The following is an 18,505-nucleotide window of genomic DNA, read 5'->3' on the forward strand; positions in this document are numbered from 1 at the left end:
AGTCTCTAGCTTGGGAGGAACACAGGCCTCAGGCGTCAGTAATTTACTCACTGAAAAGTTTGACTCAATTATCAGTTTTTCACGGTATACTGGACATAGGTGCCCCACACATGGCGTGTTTAACTCGTCATTGGTCGCGCTATGAGCATTTTGCTCACCCTCATAATTATTGTTTTACTGTTATTGTTTTTATTGCTTTGTGGAGGTGTCCTTTTTTCTAGCTGAGTTTTTTATCAAGTCACTAGGTGGCTGACAGGATGTAACTGATACTTGGCCTCGAGATAAGATATCGCTTACAGGCATGCACGCCGCATGAGCAGTTTGCTCGCAGTGCGACCAGTCGCGTTGCTACACTTGTGACGACTGTTTGGTTTGTAAAGTGCTGTGTTTAGTCGTGGAATATATTCTCATGAGACTTATTTTGTTTAATATAAATCTAATGATTTGTGGTATGACTTATTGAAATGAATTGGGGGAAGAAAATTGTGGCTTTGGCTCTTCAACAAATCGCTGAATGTTCCAGAACAGGTAAGTTATGTTATAATTATCAATATTTTGATTGAAAATACAAAAAAAAAAAAAAAAAAAAAAAAAAAAAAAAAAAAAAAAAACATATAGGTATCACATAAAACTTCAATTAACATCAATAATAGTAAACATTAACATTTTGTCACAAAATTGTTGATTTTCGTATCAAAATAAGAAATTACTTTTGAATACGGAAGCTGAAAAGCTGAATTTGGATAGAAGTGAGACAAGATTTTATAATTTTTGAAAAGCATTTAGGATTTCCAGAGGAAGATATGTAATTGTAGTCTTTCCATAGTTTTATGTTTCTATTTTATTTTTGAATAGAATTTTCAGTAATGTAATATATATTCTGTGCTTTGTATTTACAGAAGTTCCACCATGGTTGCCGGAGAGTTTACCACCTGAAAACCAAGCAGCCGCCAATGATCAAAATTTTGACCAAGATAATGTTGAAAAATCCTAATAAAGTTAGGTGTTATAAAATGTAAATTTCCATGAAAGCAGTTAATTTTGATGTAGAATTTATCTATTGCATAATGTGTGTTCTATTAGTCATAGTCTCAAACGTATTACATAAATTAGTGTGCCCTCAAAATACTCAGTAGATTTAATAATTTTTGTGCTAGAAAATGATGAAGTTGTGAATAATGTATGATTTTCTGTTGCTTCCAACACTACTGCATTTTTTGTTGATGTATTCGTAGCCCGGACAAAGGAAACTCATTATACATCCAAATAGTTTATTGTGGTGATGATTTATGTAAAAAAAAATTTAAAAATTATGTGATAGTAATATTAAATATTATTTAAACAAGCAGAGTTGTTTCATTTGCAATCAGTAAAAATATTTGGCCTTTAAAAGTGGTTAAGAACGACTCTAATCGTATAATAAGTCTGTGAGCAAAATGCTCATGCGCGACCACTGATGTAACATTTTGCAATGCGACCAGTGACGGGTTAAGTCATTGTCATCTTGCAAAAGAATGTCTTAAGCCTTTCTCCGCCAATGTTTGGTTCCACGACAGCTCTCTGTTAAAGTGTAATAGTTTTTTACTCTAGATGTCCTGAGTTCATCGACGGTACATGGCAGTTTTGCAAGTGGGTGACACAAGTGCACACAACAGTTTTTATCTTCACAGTGAAATGTAATTAACAATCTCATTGTAGTATATGGAAGTGAGCAGTCCCAGAACATGCGATAATAAATGTTTTCGCGACACGATTCAAAGTACACCGGTCGACGTTCACAGTCTCTGTCCAAGTCATAATATCTAACCCGATATTCTACACAGTGCAGGCTTGGGTGTACATGAACGTATCTACTCTCCTGACTATCGAACATTTGTTTAGGTAGAATGTCTGTATACCGGGGATCTGCAAGGCGTTTTTTCTTTGCCTTTTCTCGCCAATTGTAGTTTTTGTTTTATTTTTCAAAATAGAATGTTGCACAGACGAATCCAGTCACTTTCAAAATTTTTCTCACTCATTCAACTCGTACATCCGCCTGTCGAGAATTGCTCACAGCTCGGGCGATGAGAATTAACGAAAAATAACGTAGGTTAAGTTCTTCAGTAACATTTTACTGTAAGTACACGAAATCAGTGCGGCCTCAAACGTGGCCGCACCCAGCGAAAATGAATGGATTTTTGCCTGTTTTGGCCTACTTTTTCAGGTTTTTCTCAATAAGTTTAATTTTGTCAAGTAATTTGTATTATGATTGCTGTTACCTAATGTTCTAGAACAATGTACTTGGTGTGGGAGGTTTTAGAAAGAGGCAGGTATATGAGACCTATGAGTGCGAGTGAGAAACTGTGATTCCCCACCAAGAGAGATACAGAAACATTATCTTGTCGCTGCGTGGGAACTGGAGGAGAACTACTCTCCCACAGTGTTGGAGAGAGAAGGAGAAAGTGAATCCCCTGTTTCTATGGGTGGAAATGGTTTTCAGTGTATATGTTCTGTGTTCTGATTGGCTTGTAGTTACTGTGAATGAAGAGTGTATGTGATTGGTCGGTGAGGTCATGTGACTGCCCTTCCTGCGTGGAGGAACCAGTGCCATGATTTCACTAGTCGTCTGTCGATCGCTGCACCAGGAGGGCGCGTTCGGTGGCTTCTCACAAAATATGTAGAAATTGAGAAGGATAAATTTAACGTCGGTAGCTCGAGCCATACCGAAGATAGTAATTTAATCATTTGTTGTTTTTGGAACTTTTGGACATTTTTAATTAGAAATTGCGGCTACCGACGTCGGCATCTGGCTCATGGCGAAATTCGTTTTCGCTGGGTGCGGCCCCGTTTGAGGCCGCTTTGATTTCGTGTACTTACAGTTAAATGTTACTGAAGGACTTAACCTACGTTATTTTTCGTTAATTAACATCGCCCGAGTTACGAGCAATTCTCGACAGGCGGATGTACGAGTTGAATGAGTGAGAAAATTTTGAAAGTGATTGGATTTGTCAGTGCAGCATTCTACTTTGAAAAATAAAACAAAAACTACAATTGGCGCTTAACATCTTTTTTACATTTTTTTACATAACGAACCGTTATAACGTGAATCTTCCGATATAGACATACCAGGCTCGCCATAGTTACTAGCATTGTCTGAAATATTTTCGATAGTTAAATCTAGATCGCACACATCTTCGAAAAGCGGCATGGCAACATCCAGGTGCTCACCGGATGCCAGCCTTAAGCCTGGAAGATATGGTCTACATACTGAACGCGCTTTTTCCCGCGATATCTCGGCACTGTCTCTACCCCAGACGGGCGGAAACATGGTGACGGTGTCACTCACCGTAGCTGCTGATGTTTAGCCATGACGGCGGCACCACAGGTGTGCAACCTCGTCTGCGTCCTCGGGGTCCTCCTCGTCGGAGTCCGCATCAGCGACTTGCCCCACGGTGTACAGGTTGCATACGGTAGTGCTGCACAGCACACTCCACGAGTAGTTGCCCCCGTCGAGGAAGGTGAAATGTGTGACCAAATCACACGATTCACCCCAGGCAACCACGATGTTGTCGTGGCGATGCAGCTCGTACTCAACATAACCGTGCTCTTGACCGGGCCACACCTGGACGGTCTCTGTTGCGGCCTCGCTGATCAGCACCGCCAGGGAGCACGGGAGCTGCGTGTCCTGCCGTAGGAGGCTCACGCCGCAGTTCTGTTGAGTGCAGGGCAATTCCAAATGTTGTTGTTCACCGTCGTACACCATGTGCCCTGAACTGGTGCACACGTGCAACCACTGTCGACTATCAGCTGTCTCGAAACTTATTCTGCGAAACCCGAGCGACACATCTCGATACAAAGTATCCGGATTGAAGTTCATTGGTACGCAGGGGCTTGAAGAGTGACTATGCTCCCTAGGAGTGACGCACTCCATTTATAACACCGGAGGACCCACCAGGGAGTCTAACGGTTCTGGCGTCAGTTGGCAATGTGCCAAGCTCCAGGCCCTAAGCAGAGCTGCGTTATGCCTTGATGAAACGAGCCTTGTGCTGGTATTGTCTTGTGTATACATTTTATTCAATTCATTCAGTGACGGACACCCGAGCTCCGCCTGCGCGTCTTCTATTATAACATGTTTATTGCAAAATTTTGCAAGCCACCTTTTTCGTTCAATTCCTGCCACCATTACCGTGCCAGTAATATGTCCAGCCAAGATGACTGGCAAAAAAGAATACGGAAAAAGTCCGTTGTCCCAGTGCAGACCGTGAAAATTTCTAGCTAACCACGAATTAGTTTTCTGATGTTTTATTTTGAGATATTTCCACGGGAAAGGCGGTTGAAATGTTCTTGTAATTATTTGACCTTCGTCATTCGCCAAGCTTATCTCTTTAAGGATGAAACCTTGCTGGGAATAACTTCCTTGGAGATTAACATACAACATGACGTCTCAGCGAAGACTGAGTTAAAACATACATTACATTAGAATTTTAATTGATTTGTCTCTCTTATTATAAGACACCAATCAATCATGCAGAATTATTGCAACTGATCTTGACTGTCATGCCTGCCTCTTGCAATTTATGCAGTAATGAGGCAACATGCTGCAGGTGTTCCTCGAAACTTGATGATGTGATTAAAATGTCATCGACATATGCTCTTGCAAATCCCTGGCACTCTGGTCCTAAGGTTGCATCTAAACATCTTGTAAAGTCAGCCACTGCATTGCACAGTCCAAATGGCATGACTGTTCCCTAGCATCGAGACACAGTCTCACTGTACGGTCTCACTTGCTCACACATACTACTGGGTTAGCATAGGGGCTAGCTTCTCTCCTAATTACTTGCCAATCTATCATGAGTTGTAAGTAGGCGGTAGCTTCCTGTACATACTTCACTGGAATTGGATAACATTTCCGGTGATAAGGTGCCTCTTCATTAATTCTAATTTTAGCTTGATAGAATTTATTCCTGCCTGGCTTGTCTGAAAATACAGTCTGGAAATTTGCTAGTACACTGAACATTTCTTGTAGCTGGTTGGATGTTACACTATTCACATCTTGTAGCGACTGTCTAATGTCTTCAAGTGATGCCTGGAGTTGCTCACTGATCTGGTTGCTACATGTCTGCCTGTGCATAGGTTCATTGTATAAAATTCCAACGAAATTGTTCCTTATATGCCACTTGCCAGTGAGTGATACTGGAGTTTCACAGTCATTCGAGTGGATAGCACACAATTGGAAATCTATCACTACACCAAAATGAGATAGAAAATCAGTCCCAATTATTAATGGTTTCGCTAGGCCTTTCACTACCAGTGCAGTCATGTCCTTAGGTTTACCTAGGCCTTGTACTGTAATCAGCACCTGTCTATTGACGACAGGGCTGGCCCTTGATGTCACTCCCATTATCTTGAGTGCTGGCACTGGAATCTTACGTATCTTGATACCTTGCTGTTCGATGTAGTTCACTAACTCCTCGCTGATACATGTGACTTCAGGGCCACTGTCTATTAATGCATCTACATTACAATCACAAATCTTCAATGTCACATGGGGACAAACTGTGTATATCTGATGAACTGAGTTTTCATCATTCTCATTAAACAAAAAATCTCTCAGTAAGCATAACAGTGCATATAAATTATTATAACTTATGCAGCTGTATATTGGAGTTGTATCATACACCCCTGAGCCTGAATAGTGGGTTTCTGTTCGGGGCGATCGCACGGAAACCCATTCTAGTTTAACGTGCCTGGACTGGCACGTCCACCTGGAGCATGTTGTATCGCTCCGTCGTGGTGGTTCCACTGTCTTGGTCCTGCAGCATTGGAAACAGCAGCCTTGAATTCGGCTGCTACCGGATTCACTGTTTCTCTCTGGTAGTAGGCACCTTGCTGTGCTGTTGATGGCAACTTGAATGGTGGCGGAAACGTTGCATTCTGGTACTTTCTTGTATTCAAGAACTGGCTGTGATGGGCATTGCCGCCATGATTCTCTTGTGTCTGGGGGGCATAATGGTGTGGCATGCGGTTGTCCTCGTGTCTGCCGTTGTACCGGGGCTCATCAGTTCTCCTGTACTTCCTCGCATACTTCCTCTCATCGTCTGATGAGGATCTCTGCCGGCGATCACGTGACTCCCTGGGGGGCCGTATTTCAGGTGAATACGAATGGCGGCGTGTGTCCCTGCAGTCGTCCTGCCTCCTCCTGTTGTGGACCTCGTCGCTGTAATAGTTGCGGGCGTTGGACCACCATGTCCTCTTCTTGGTGTAGGGGCCCTTCCGCTGATTTGCAGTGTACCTGCCGTACGCACTCTGCTCTCTCCCTCGTGGCTGCCAGCTCATTGTATTTACAGCTGCCTGTCGGTTATCTCTTGGCTTGTTGTCCCTATTTGGCCAGTAGGCATTCATGCGTGCCTGACGATTATGTTGAGGCGCCTTCTCGCTGTCCTCCTTGGTAGTCAGTGCCCTGTCCAGCTTCTCCAGCTTGTCATAATTTAGTAGTCGTTCCCGGAACTCCGTCATGTCCCGGTATGGAAGGTCTGACAACTGTTTCTGGTACTTAAGTGGCAGCTGGGTAAGGATTGCTGCGATGAATTCCTCATCAGTCATGGGCAGGTCCAGGTATCTGGTCATGTCGAACATGGCCGAAAAATTTGCTTCCAAGGTCGTGCCTTTCCTTGGGTCGTACCTTTCAGTGTGGAGCTGGGCACGCAGGTTACTCTGTATCCGCAGGCTCCAGTACTGCTGACGGAATAGAACCTGAAAATGGGCGTAGCTCTGGGTGGTCGCACTAATAATCTCCCACCAGTAAAACGCTTGTCCCTTGAGTGCACTGTTCAAGCACTTCAGTACCTCGGTCTCACTGAGGTTAAACGTAGCTGCGTACTCCTCAAATCTCTTTAAGAATCGGATCGGATTCTCTGTTACATGTCCTGCAAATGTTGGCATTGCCTCCGCCCAATGCTTGGCAGGATGATGCATCAATGTGGCGGGGTCAAGGTTAGAAGTGTTAGTGCGCGTACGCACCACAGGCCTATCTGTGTTGGTGTACGTGTGTGTCTGAGGCTGATGTTCAGGGTACAATTCGGCGCCGCCAATGCAAACGAGATAAAACAATGGCATCACAGCATCTTATCTTCCACACACACACATTCCTTCCTTCCACATGGCCAATTAGGACATGCTGCTCAAGGTTGGACCAATGATAAGCGCCACACGCCACGTGAAAGCAGGCTGTTCCATTGTGTTTATGGCTGTTCCGATCGCGCCACACGCCACATGAAAGCAGGCTGTTCCATTGTGTTTACGGCTGTTCCATTCGCGCCTCGCGCCTCAGTCACCGTCAATAAATTAGGGTGCGACGATTATAAGGAGAATCTTAAATACCAAATTCATTACCTCAAACAATAGGTGCGACGATTAAGCGATGGCGATGATTATTCGAGTAAATACGGTATTTTGTTCTATTCGGGCAGTTAGATTAGCATTGTTTTGTTCTATTTGGACAGTTAGATTAACAATTATTTTGTTTCAGTTGGGTAGTCAAAGCAGCATTGTTTTGCAGTAATGTCTGCATAAGGGTCTCCAAGGTTACTGGTTTCGCAGTTGTGCTGTCTTGGTGTGACATGGTGTGGATAACAGTGACATTCATGTCCTCCCAGAGGCGTAGGAACCGGGGGGGACAGGGGGGATGTGTCCCCCTGAACTTTTTGGGTGGAGGAGACTGTCCCCCCCCCCCCCCCATAATTTCTAGACCGTGATATTTTTACTTTATAATATTATTCTGCCCAACTTTATTTGTAATTTCTTCACTCATCAAATTTTATCTTAAGGAAACAATAATAATTTTAACATCAATGTATCCAATGGTTAGATACAAAAACTGCTTAAAAAGTGCTATTTTGCACTTTTAAAATCAAAATTTTCCGGTGGAGGACCCCCGGACCCCCCGTCTTAGTAAGAGGGGAATGGGTTTACATGACATCAAAATCATTATTTGTTCCCCCCAACTTTACGAACACAGCTACGCCAATGTGTCCTCCTCTTCCATTGTCATGGGAGACAAAGGCCGCCCTAACCTCTCAATACTAGAAATTGCCCCTTCAACATTCCTCCCTACAGATGTTTTTCCAGGTGAATTACTTGTCGATGATTCTGCTAGAGCCTCACTGCCTGAGCTATGTGCAGTGGTATACTCATCACATACACTCTGAGTCCTACTCCTGAGCTAATATGTGTTCTGCTCGTTTGACATGTTTGCGGACTTAAATCTATTTGACACAAATTAATTATTATAAAAATAGTGCAAGTGCACACAATCCTGATACTTTAAAACTCTCAACACACAACTTAACTCTTAAGGTCTTAACACATAGTCTCACTCGGTACCTAACCTCAATCGGGCCCCACTGTTGGGCGCCAGATAAATATGTACGATGTAACGTACGTACAGCTAGCTTTTAAAGGCACCACTTTGGTGAAGTCAGTTTAATTATGTATGTTACCTCTATGTAAAGGGACTGTGCTTAGATAAAAATCAGGATATATAAGAGTTATTCCTACTAGGCCACAGTTCGGTAATTACTTGAAATACAGTTATGATGGGTAAATTATAATAACATATAAAACACTCTAGTGACTTCAATTATTTATTAATGAAAATATCTCGGGTTTATTTTAATAATAATAAAATTATTTACTACTTTCAGAAATTCCTAACCATTTGTTGGCACTGCAGAACACATATAAATATTAAATGACTGGAGTGACGATGCACACATTCTTTTACTAAGCAAATGTCTCTTTAGTTCGGGTTGGAAAATCTCTTTCACAGGTTCAGTTTATTCTTAGGGTTCATATAAGTTTTTACCTCTGCTAGATAAAATGACTTAGGTCGGTAGAGCTCTGATGCTCTCTCTTATCAGACCACTGGGTGATTACAGTTGTGTGTAAATGAAAGTATCAAATTATATTCTCGTAGTTAAAATTTACAATATTTCAGTTTATCAATGTTTATTCTGTAAATAGGCTGCAAAATAACGATGTGTAGATGAGATACGTGATTACGAGCGAAATGGAGTATCTGACTCTGACATTTCTTACTCATGTATATTTTTCACTCCTATTAACTTTATCTTTTTAGATAAAGCCCTATTAATACTTATTTATGTCCTAACAATACAATTCTATCATCCTTTTGTGTGGATGCCTATCTTTTGTCTAGCTATATTTCAGGAATATTATTCGTCGACGTCTTTTAGGAGTTCTTACATTAGCAGGCCATTTCATTCTCTCTAAACCTTCTTAAATTAAGTCCTCTTAACAATGTGTGACAGATTTCAAACTACGGCTTCTGATTGGCTGAGAACTGAAGACAGTTACATCATTTAAAGTCAAACACATTAAACCTGCGCGCAACAATAGCGCGGAACACAATATTTTTTTTTAAATTCAAATAAATAAATATTGGATTTACTTTTCTCATTAAATAACAACTGTGTCAAATTAACCGTTTACCGTTAAATGGTCAATAGCTCTTTAGAGGGGTCTTTGCAATTGATCATTTCAAATGTTCATTTCTGTCCATAGAGTATCAATCTCATAGATATACACATTAACATATAAATACTTTTCAAGTAATAAAATTATTTACATAGAGAAAATAAATATCAATTAAAATAAATAATTATGTAATCTGGGCGGGATACATATAATGTTACAGTACAATGTGTTTTAATATCATTACTGCATCATCCTAATGGAGTGCGATTCGAGAATATATATTTATGCCAAAGTATAAACGTTTGGCACACGTTTTGTCTAAGGTTAAAGGGCTTAAATTTTTTCTTTTTCGTGAAAATGAAAAGTTAGTGCCGCCAAGCAAAGTTCTTCCTAACTCTATAATAATTTTTGATGATATAGGGTGTGAGAAACAGAAAATTGTTCAACAATATTTTTCTATGGGACGTCATGTATCGTGCGAATGTTTTTATTTAATTCAAACGTATATCAAACTCTCAAACAATTGGTTCGTGATAATTGCAATCTCTTAATTTTATTGCAACGTACTGAGTAATCTGCCAGTACTCCACAGAAATGGATACAAAATCGAAAAATTCTCTCTCGAATACGTGAACTTATCTACACGTGTTTAGCGGGCGGAATACGCTGGGACTGGCCAATAACGAACACACAAAAGGTTAAATACGTCACAAAAATTACAATTAGCAAGGAAGATATATGAGTACAATAACTTATCTCTAGGGGTTATTAAGAAACAGTTATCTACAAGAATGCTCAATACAAATAAAATATTTATGTGCATGCCATGCCTTTCAATACTAGCATTAACACAAACTAGGCGTGATCTCTACCAAGCACCCCCTCGACAAAATGCTGAATTAACAAGCCCAGTTCTCTCGCAGTGAAGCGGGACAACAATTAGTAGCAGTGTGCGAATTTGCACACGCACGTTTCCTTAAGATCATGAGTGACCCAGGTGGACGAAACATGGCAACGTCATGGAGCTACGCTCCCAAAGGCGGATTCACCGCAGCGAGCTAACTGCACTAAAATAAAAAGTCAACCCAAAACTTAAATTTTCATAAGGTGGCAGCCAAAAGATGAATTTAGAAGTACTTTAGATTTATATTCTAACGCATGGTTACGCAGAGCCACCATCTGCCACGAACACCAGAATAATTAAATACTTTTCATGTTTGTTTCCTATCACGACGCTGCTCCTTGCCTACATCACGTGGATTCCTACATGCTAGTTACAGTTTTACTCAATCTGAAAGCTATTGAACCGCCGAAAAATTTACGACAAGTAAGGATGAGTCTGAGATCTCCTGGGCTTAAATAGTATAGCCTCAGACCTAGCGCACCTGCGCAGAGCTCAGCCGGGAGGGGAAGCGAGAAAGGAGAGAGAGACGACGAGGCCCTGAAAGAGAGAGAGAGTAGACGGAGGGATGGAAGCCAGTGGCCACGCCAAGACGTCATCAGCGATGTGGCTGAAGTACACTTCATTATTTAAAATGGATTTTCGGAACCTCCGACACATTTACCAAGAACACGTCACCTCGGACATGTCATACGATAAATTTAAAGATGTCTGTGCTCATTGTTGGAATAGCAATGAGGGTTACGGCTTCCTAGTCATAGCTAAGGATTTTCCTCTACAAAAAGGATGTTATCGCTGTGATCTGGACCACTTCATCGTGTTACGTTCGTGAAGAATGACTATGACCATCTCCAAATTTGGAATCGGAGGACATAAATGTGAGCACGAGTCATGCTTGACGTTTACCGAAGACGGACACTGTCAGGTTGGCGGGAAAGGTCTGCGCGGTGTAGGAGTGCCTCGGGATGGCACTGATGCAGCCACTAAGAATTATGTTGATGTTGTCTCTGGCGCTAGCACACACGCACTTAGTGAAATGGCGATTAGTTTGGAACAAGACATGAATGTACTGAAAAGTGGACTTGTATCCGCACGGGAGCTGCACACGACTGTTGTTACATACCTTCGTCCGGCGGATGGTATCAGATGCGAGTCTTTTGCTATGGGCATAGAAAAATTACCTCAGGGTAATGTGAAACTAGAATTAGTTGAAATTAAAAATTTATTATCTGCTAGACGCGATATGATTACTGATGAGTTAAATAAAAAATTTATAGACGTGAAGGATATCGTCATTGCATCACGCGACATGCAAAGGGGTTTGGGCAGTTACCTACGACAAGCTTATAGCGATACCCATAAATCTTTCACCAAGATTCTAGAGCTGTTGGCATCTCAGTCTACTGACGGAAGCACTCAGAACTTAATGAAACTAAAGGATATTTTTATGTCCATACTTAGTGATGCTTTGCACTCACAAAGGCGTGACTTTGATGCACTGAAAAATGCTTTGATCGCTGCGCGTGATGATAATGCTAAATTTATCAAGGAGTCTCTGACCAATATAGAAACTAAGGTGGATTCTCTCGTTAGTGTCTCTAATTCATATTCCCAGTTCCCGCATGCAATTAATCAAACCTTAAACGCAGTGCAGGCTCGTTTAGAACTACTGTAAAGTCTTGTGGGAATGAAACTGACAGCCATAGCTGTGGACCCGCTGGCGAACACAGTATCCGTATCACTTCCAGGTATAAGGAAATCTTCAGAGCCACTGCCCAGCATAAGGATGCTCGTACCACTCCCTACTATAACAGGATCGTCGGTGACTCTTTCTACTAAAACGAGTTTCACTCCAGTTAGTTCACGTTCCCGTAATGTATAAAAAGCATCTAATTACATATTGAGGATTCAGACATGTCCCTAGAAGCGAGTGAGCTTCATTGTGTTATAAATAATGTGCTTGAAAAGTATTTGCTGGCGAAATGCACGCGCCTAGCGCGGCATGCAGTTAATAAACATATTTTCAAACTTATTATTTCGCGTCTAGATTCTAGTGATCGTCATGTGGACCCATCCTCAACTGATGTGAAAAACGAACCCGGGATAACAACTTTCAAACGAAAAATTAAAGCAACATCGAGTGAAAGCAACGATGATGGATCTCTCCTACTAACACTCCGTTCTAGTAAACGAGTCGCTGCATCACGTGAGCCGTTGGGTGAAGAGGTGCAGTCCTACTTAGCCGGGTTTAACTCCAGGGTAAATGATACAATCTATGGAATTTACAAACACAATCATCAATGGTTTCTGGGAAATAAGGAGGTTTTTTTTCTATCTAATAATATTATTCGCATAGATGATGAAATAATCCAGCCTACTCCTGGCTTGTACGAACTTTTGTTTTTGAAAGAACCTAAGGTGTATTCAGAAGCTGCATTGCATCAATAAAAACGCTTGCTGGAGTCTACGAGTGCATGCTTTAAAAGGAACGACCCTGCCTCCAATCGTTATAAAACCATTGACCATGCAAAGTTTGGCATTATTAAAGATCTTTGTCCAGACATTGGTATACAGCGAGGCAGTGGCATGCTTCAAAAATTGGATTTAAATCGTTGAAGAGAATTAATTTTTTGGAATTCAGTTAATGAATTGACATCAAGCTTGAAATTATTGCTGGCGTCGCAACAAACCGGGAATACATCTCACACAAATGAAATATTGTCCATTATTGAAGAATTGACTGAATCGGGATATATAACAAAGGCGCACAAAGAGTATTTCCTCGCAGAAGGGTAATCACTCGTGGTCTTGGCGATGTTTTACAAATAGATCTAGTTGAAATGCAACCTTATTACTGCGTGAATAAAGATTTCAAATATATTTTGACTGCTATAGATGTATACTCAAAGCGTGCTTACGCTGTTCCAGTGAAGAAGAAGAGCGCAGAGCTCGTAACTCAAGCAATGAAACGTATTTTGAAGGCTTCAGGCGCGTTCAGACACGTACAGTCAGACAAAGGTAGTGAATTTTACAACAGACTGTTTCAGAGATTGATGAAAAAACAAGGAATAAATCATTTTTCGACCAACAGCCGAATTAAAGCATCGATTGTCGAACAATTTATAAGAAGTTTTAAGTCTCTCTTGTTTACCGAGATGTCGGCTCAGGGAAATTACAAGTGGCTGACACTTTGTCTAAAGTTATGAAAATATATAATGGTCGATTCCATAGAACCATTGGCATTAGCCCTTACCAGGTCAAGGACAATTCTCTTCTTACAACCGTTTACAATGATGTGTAAAAAATTGATCCCAGGCGGCTGAAAGCTTGGGTAGGCGATCATGTAAGGATCACAAGAAAAAAGAATTTATTTTCAAAAGGTTACTCAATAAATTGGTCCCACAATATTTTTAAAGTGATGAAAATACGCAACATTTACCCTATAACCTACTACTTGTCTGACCTGGATGGTAATGAAGTTAAGGGTGGTTTTTATTCTGAAGAAATTCAAGTGACGGAGTATCCAGATACTTTTTTAATTAATAAAATCCACAAGCGACTTCCTAAATGTCTTTTAGTCAGTTGGATCGGGTTCCCAGAAAAAATAAAAACATGTATATCCAGAACCGCTGTCAAAGACTAATAGAATGGTTTTGAAGTGAACTAGCCTTAGCTAACTCTAACCGCGGCTGTCTTGAGACCCTTGGAATGGGGTGTAACATGTGGTGGGTGGTAGACTCCTGCAGCGCAGATGTTCACATGTGGGGTGCGGCACGGGTCACGCAGCCACGCCCTAAGGGTTTTATGTTTTTTTGTTAGAGCGGGCTAGGGCGGGTTGGTGTTGACTGCCTCCCTTCTGTGATTGGGGCGACGTGTCTGGTTTAAAAGTTTTTAAAACTCTTTGACTGTTATAACACATAGGATGTTACTTTTGTCTGGAAGACACACGTAATATTTAAATGGGGGGAATAAATATTTTAGCTTGGGAGAAATTACATTTGTATACCAAATACAGTAGAACCCCGATTATCCGCGACTCGATCATCCGATTCGCGGATTAACCGTGATTTATGTCCATCAAGTCCAATTTTTTAGTTACATATAACCAATGATTCAAAATGTATGTAAATTTTAAAATACTTTGCAAAATGTATGTTGGTCAAAATACTTTGACTCAGTTATTTTTATATACACAGAAAGTTTAAAAAAAAAATGCTAGTACATACATACGTATGTACATAATATTTTTGTGTTCCATGTTACGTGAATAGATTGTACACTGGTGCGCGATTCCACGTCCGCATGACCGGACTGTACACTCCCGCGCGCAGCACGGCGCCGTGCCACAGAGATTACCCGGCGCATGGAGACAGTCCATTCCATTAGTGTACGTTGTTGAAGCGTGAAGGTGGTGGTAATTTTATGTATTGTAACAGTGATCTGCATTCCGACGGATTATACCGTTGTGTTGTGTGGAAGTGTTGAGCGCAACATTTTATCATGTCATCAAATGAACAGAAAAGAAAGCAAGTGGTACTGTCCATCGACAGCAAAACAAAAATTATAGAAAGATTTCAGAGTGGAGAAACGATTGCAAACTTGCGACTGAGTTTAATGTCGGTAACACAACAGTGGGTGACATCATAAAAAATCGCGAAAAAATCCTTCAGTTTGCTTCACAGGCTGACACTTCAAGTGGATTAAATAAACGCAAGATGATGAACGAATCCACATTTAGCAGCTTGGACGCTTGTTTGTTTGAATGGTTTCAACAGAAAAGGTCGGAGGGTGTAGCATTAAGTGGCGTAATTTTATCACAGCAGACGTAAATTTTTTAAAAAAATTAGGCTTGACAGAAGAACCATTTTCTTGTTATATTACTTATCCGTTATTTTATGAGCACCGACTGTACGGAAGTGTGTGTGTTGCAACTAGTGCTTGGCACGCAAGATAAATTCAGCATATCACTTGCTGACGCGGCGCAGTGATACGACGGTGTTTGTTTATTTCAAAACTCAGCTAAGAGTGAACAGAGAATAGATATAATGACCCCTCACGGTTCCCGAGATTAGGGTCGTTATAGAGAGGTGGTCGTTATAAGATTTCTGACCCATCTGCAACACTAAGTCATAATAGGCAGTTTTTGCACTAATTCCACATTCAGCAAGCTAAAAATAAAAAATCTAACATTTAAAATTCATATAAATAAAGGGGGATAAAAACACCGTGAATTATACGAGACAGAGACACCGTTTCAAAACCATCAAATCAAGTCTCAATGCACTGGTATGAAAATTCTTATCTCGAAAAGAATTTTGAAGGCAGTTGTTCTGTAAAACAATAACCAGCCCGATGGTGTTACTGACAACAGAGCAATGAGCTAAGTGTGGCAGCATCGCTTACGGGCGATGAAAAGAATGCGTGACCTTGGCAGCTATCACCTGTCTTGGGCCCTCGAACTGGCGGGCGGCTAGTCACACACCTCGGTGCAACAACGACTCGCGTGCCCATGTCTCCGCACACGAAAGACTTAAAAACCACTGCTGCCCAGCACTAAGCAGTCCGCTTCTATGTCAACAACGCACACGCACACAAAGCATGTGTATATATGTAATCTCCGAATGTCCACAGATGGCTGTCTGTGGGCTAATGACCTTTGAGGCAAGCATGACTCGGCTAACCGCGATTTTCGATTATCCGACTCACTCGTCCCCTTCATTAACACGGATAATCGGGGTTCTACTGTACTATATACAGACACACTTAATATTTAAATGGGGGGAATATATATTTTAACTTGAGATAAATGTTTACTTCTAAATAATATTAATTGAAAGACTATACAGCTCTCTGCTATCCGCGGCGCCGAGAGCTGGCTGACGGCACACCTACGTTTGAAGCTGTCTGGGTTATTATTAAAACAAAAGGGTTGGGAAACACGTCTCGACGCAGAGATAACTACGGAGAAATTCGACTAAAGAAATGCTAGTATTCTTGACACAATAATACCTTTTAAAAATACTTAGGGACTATATTAAAAAGCAAGCTATCACAATTTAAAAAATAACAGTAAACACATAATAAGAAATCAAGAACTTTGTTACTATAGGTAAAAATACATAAGTGGAATACTAAATACATATATATATACATATATACACACACACACACACACACACTTTACAGAAATATTACTAAGTATTAAAAAATATTTCTGTAAGCTAGCACTGTAAGTATACTTGTAATAAATATGCCTATAGCTTTGTTATAGTGGTAGACAATGAAAATCCAAGTCTTTATTATTTAAACTTTCTTTTTAAGTATCCCACCATCACCCAGTACTATAAAAAAAAGATGGCGATTTCTCTCTTTGACTCCTACATATGCTTTTTTAAATATATATAAAACATTTTTTTTATATATTTTTTTTTTAAATATCTTCCACTGGGGTTATTTTAAGTGACGTCATTAATATAAGTCTCTCTGAACTAAAATATATATATATAAAAAGTGGCGCAGAGGAATTATTATTATAATTATTGTTAAGCACTGTGCATGGAGTCCCAGCAGACCAAAACAAGATGGCGGTTGACTGGCGTGCTCTCTAAAGCGAGAGTTGGTATTAAAGATGGCAGGTGCTCTCTGGTGGCGAGAGTTGGTATTAAAGATGGCGGGCGCTCTCTGGTGGCGAGAGTTGGTATTAAAGATGGCGGGCGCTCTCTGGTGACGAGAGTTGGTATTAAAGATGGCAAGTGCTCTCTGGTGGCGAGAGTATGTATTAAAGATGGCGGACGCTCTCTGGTGGCGAGAGTTGGTATTAAAGATGGCAGGTGCTCTCTGGTGGCGAGAGTTGGTATTAAAGATGGCGGACGCTCTCTGATGGCGAGAGTTGGTATTAAAGATGTCAGGTGCTCTCTGGTGGCGAGAGTTGGTATTAAAGATGGCGGACGCTCTCTGGTGGCGAGAGTTGGTATTAAAGATGGCGTACGCTCTCTGGTGGCGAGAGTTGGTATTAAAGATGGCAGGTGCTCTCTGGTGGCGAGAGTTGGTATTAAAGATGGCGGGCGCTCTCTGGTGGCGAGAGTTGGTATTAAAGATGGCGGCTTATTTCATACCTAGTACTCCGAGGTAGCATCCCCCCACCCCACCAACCCTCTTAGAATATATGGCGACATACCTAATACTGTAACTTATATTCCTTATTTCTTTCTTTACTCTTTAACTGATTTTGTGGCAACGCCTCCTATCTCCTAAAGAATGAACCACAGATGACATCATCCCCCGAGCAGACGACAAGTTCCAAAGATAACTCCACGTTGCGACACACCCACCTGCCACGCCCACCCTCAAGCAACCACTTGTTCCTATGGCACACAGCAGACGAGTTCTGGGGCCGCCATCTTTGCATAGTCAATGTTTACATTGACACAGTAGTCCTTCGCTCCCCCTACTGATAACTAGTAGCTTAATTGTTTCATCCCTGAATTTTAATTTTAAGGGGTTTTTGAGACTTACCCCTACAACAGAGTTTGTCTTGGATCCAGAAATTGATACTAGGTGAATTTAAAATACACATAAAACAGTAGATACAATTCAGAACGTGTAAAGGAGGCAGAAAACAATTTAGTGAACATTTGCCCAGGAATACTTCTTTTTCAGAGTTATTGCTTTTACAGTGTACAATGATCTACATGGATCCCTGTTGTGTGGAGTTTCATATTGACTATTTTGTGCACCGTACACAACATACGATTACTATTGTTGGTGGTGTATCTTGCCGATATCCGATACGACATTCTACATAACAGGGATCCAGTGTAAGCAAAATACACTACCAACCATATGTACATATTGTGTGTCATGTACCGTGCAACCAATCATTAGCATGATATCCCACATAAGATGGTTTCAGTGTATCACTTTGTACATAGTTAAAATGTTAGAAGCATTTCTAGACAGTAGATCTTTGGTACTTTTACCTCTTTATGCTGTGCATATGTGCTTACATTTGTGATTTGTATTTTAATGTGTTTTTTTGAGGGGAGGGGGGATTAAGTAAAACATATAGACCGTTTCCACCCAATGTTTTGGAAAGTAATAATAAAAATTTAAGGGTCTGTTATGAGAGCA

At 40.9% G+C, this 18,505-nt stretch overlaps 1 protein-coding gene across 1 annotated transcript in view; it reads left to right on the top strand.

Annotated features, from left to right (window-relative positions):
- The window catches only part of LOC134540170 (reticulon-4-interacting protein 1 homolog, mitochondrial), a 93,886-nt gene that overhangs the window by 47,481 nt on the left and 27,900 nt on the right, over positions 1 to 18,505 (top strand). The window lies entirely within an intron of this gene.

Source organism: Bacillus rossius, chromosome 1 (genome assembly GCF_032445375.1).
Source record: "Bacillus rossius redtenbacheri isolate Brsri chromosome 1, Brsri_v3, whole genome shotgun sequence".
NCBI lineage: Eukaryota > Metazoa > Arthropoda > Insecta > Phasmatodea > Bacillidae > Bacillus > Bacillus rossius.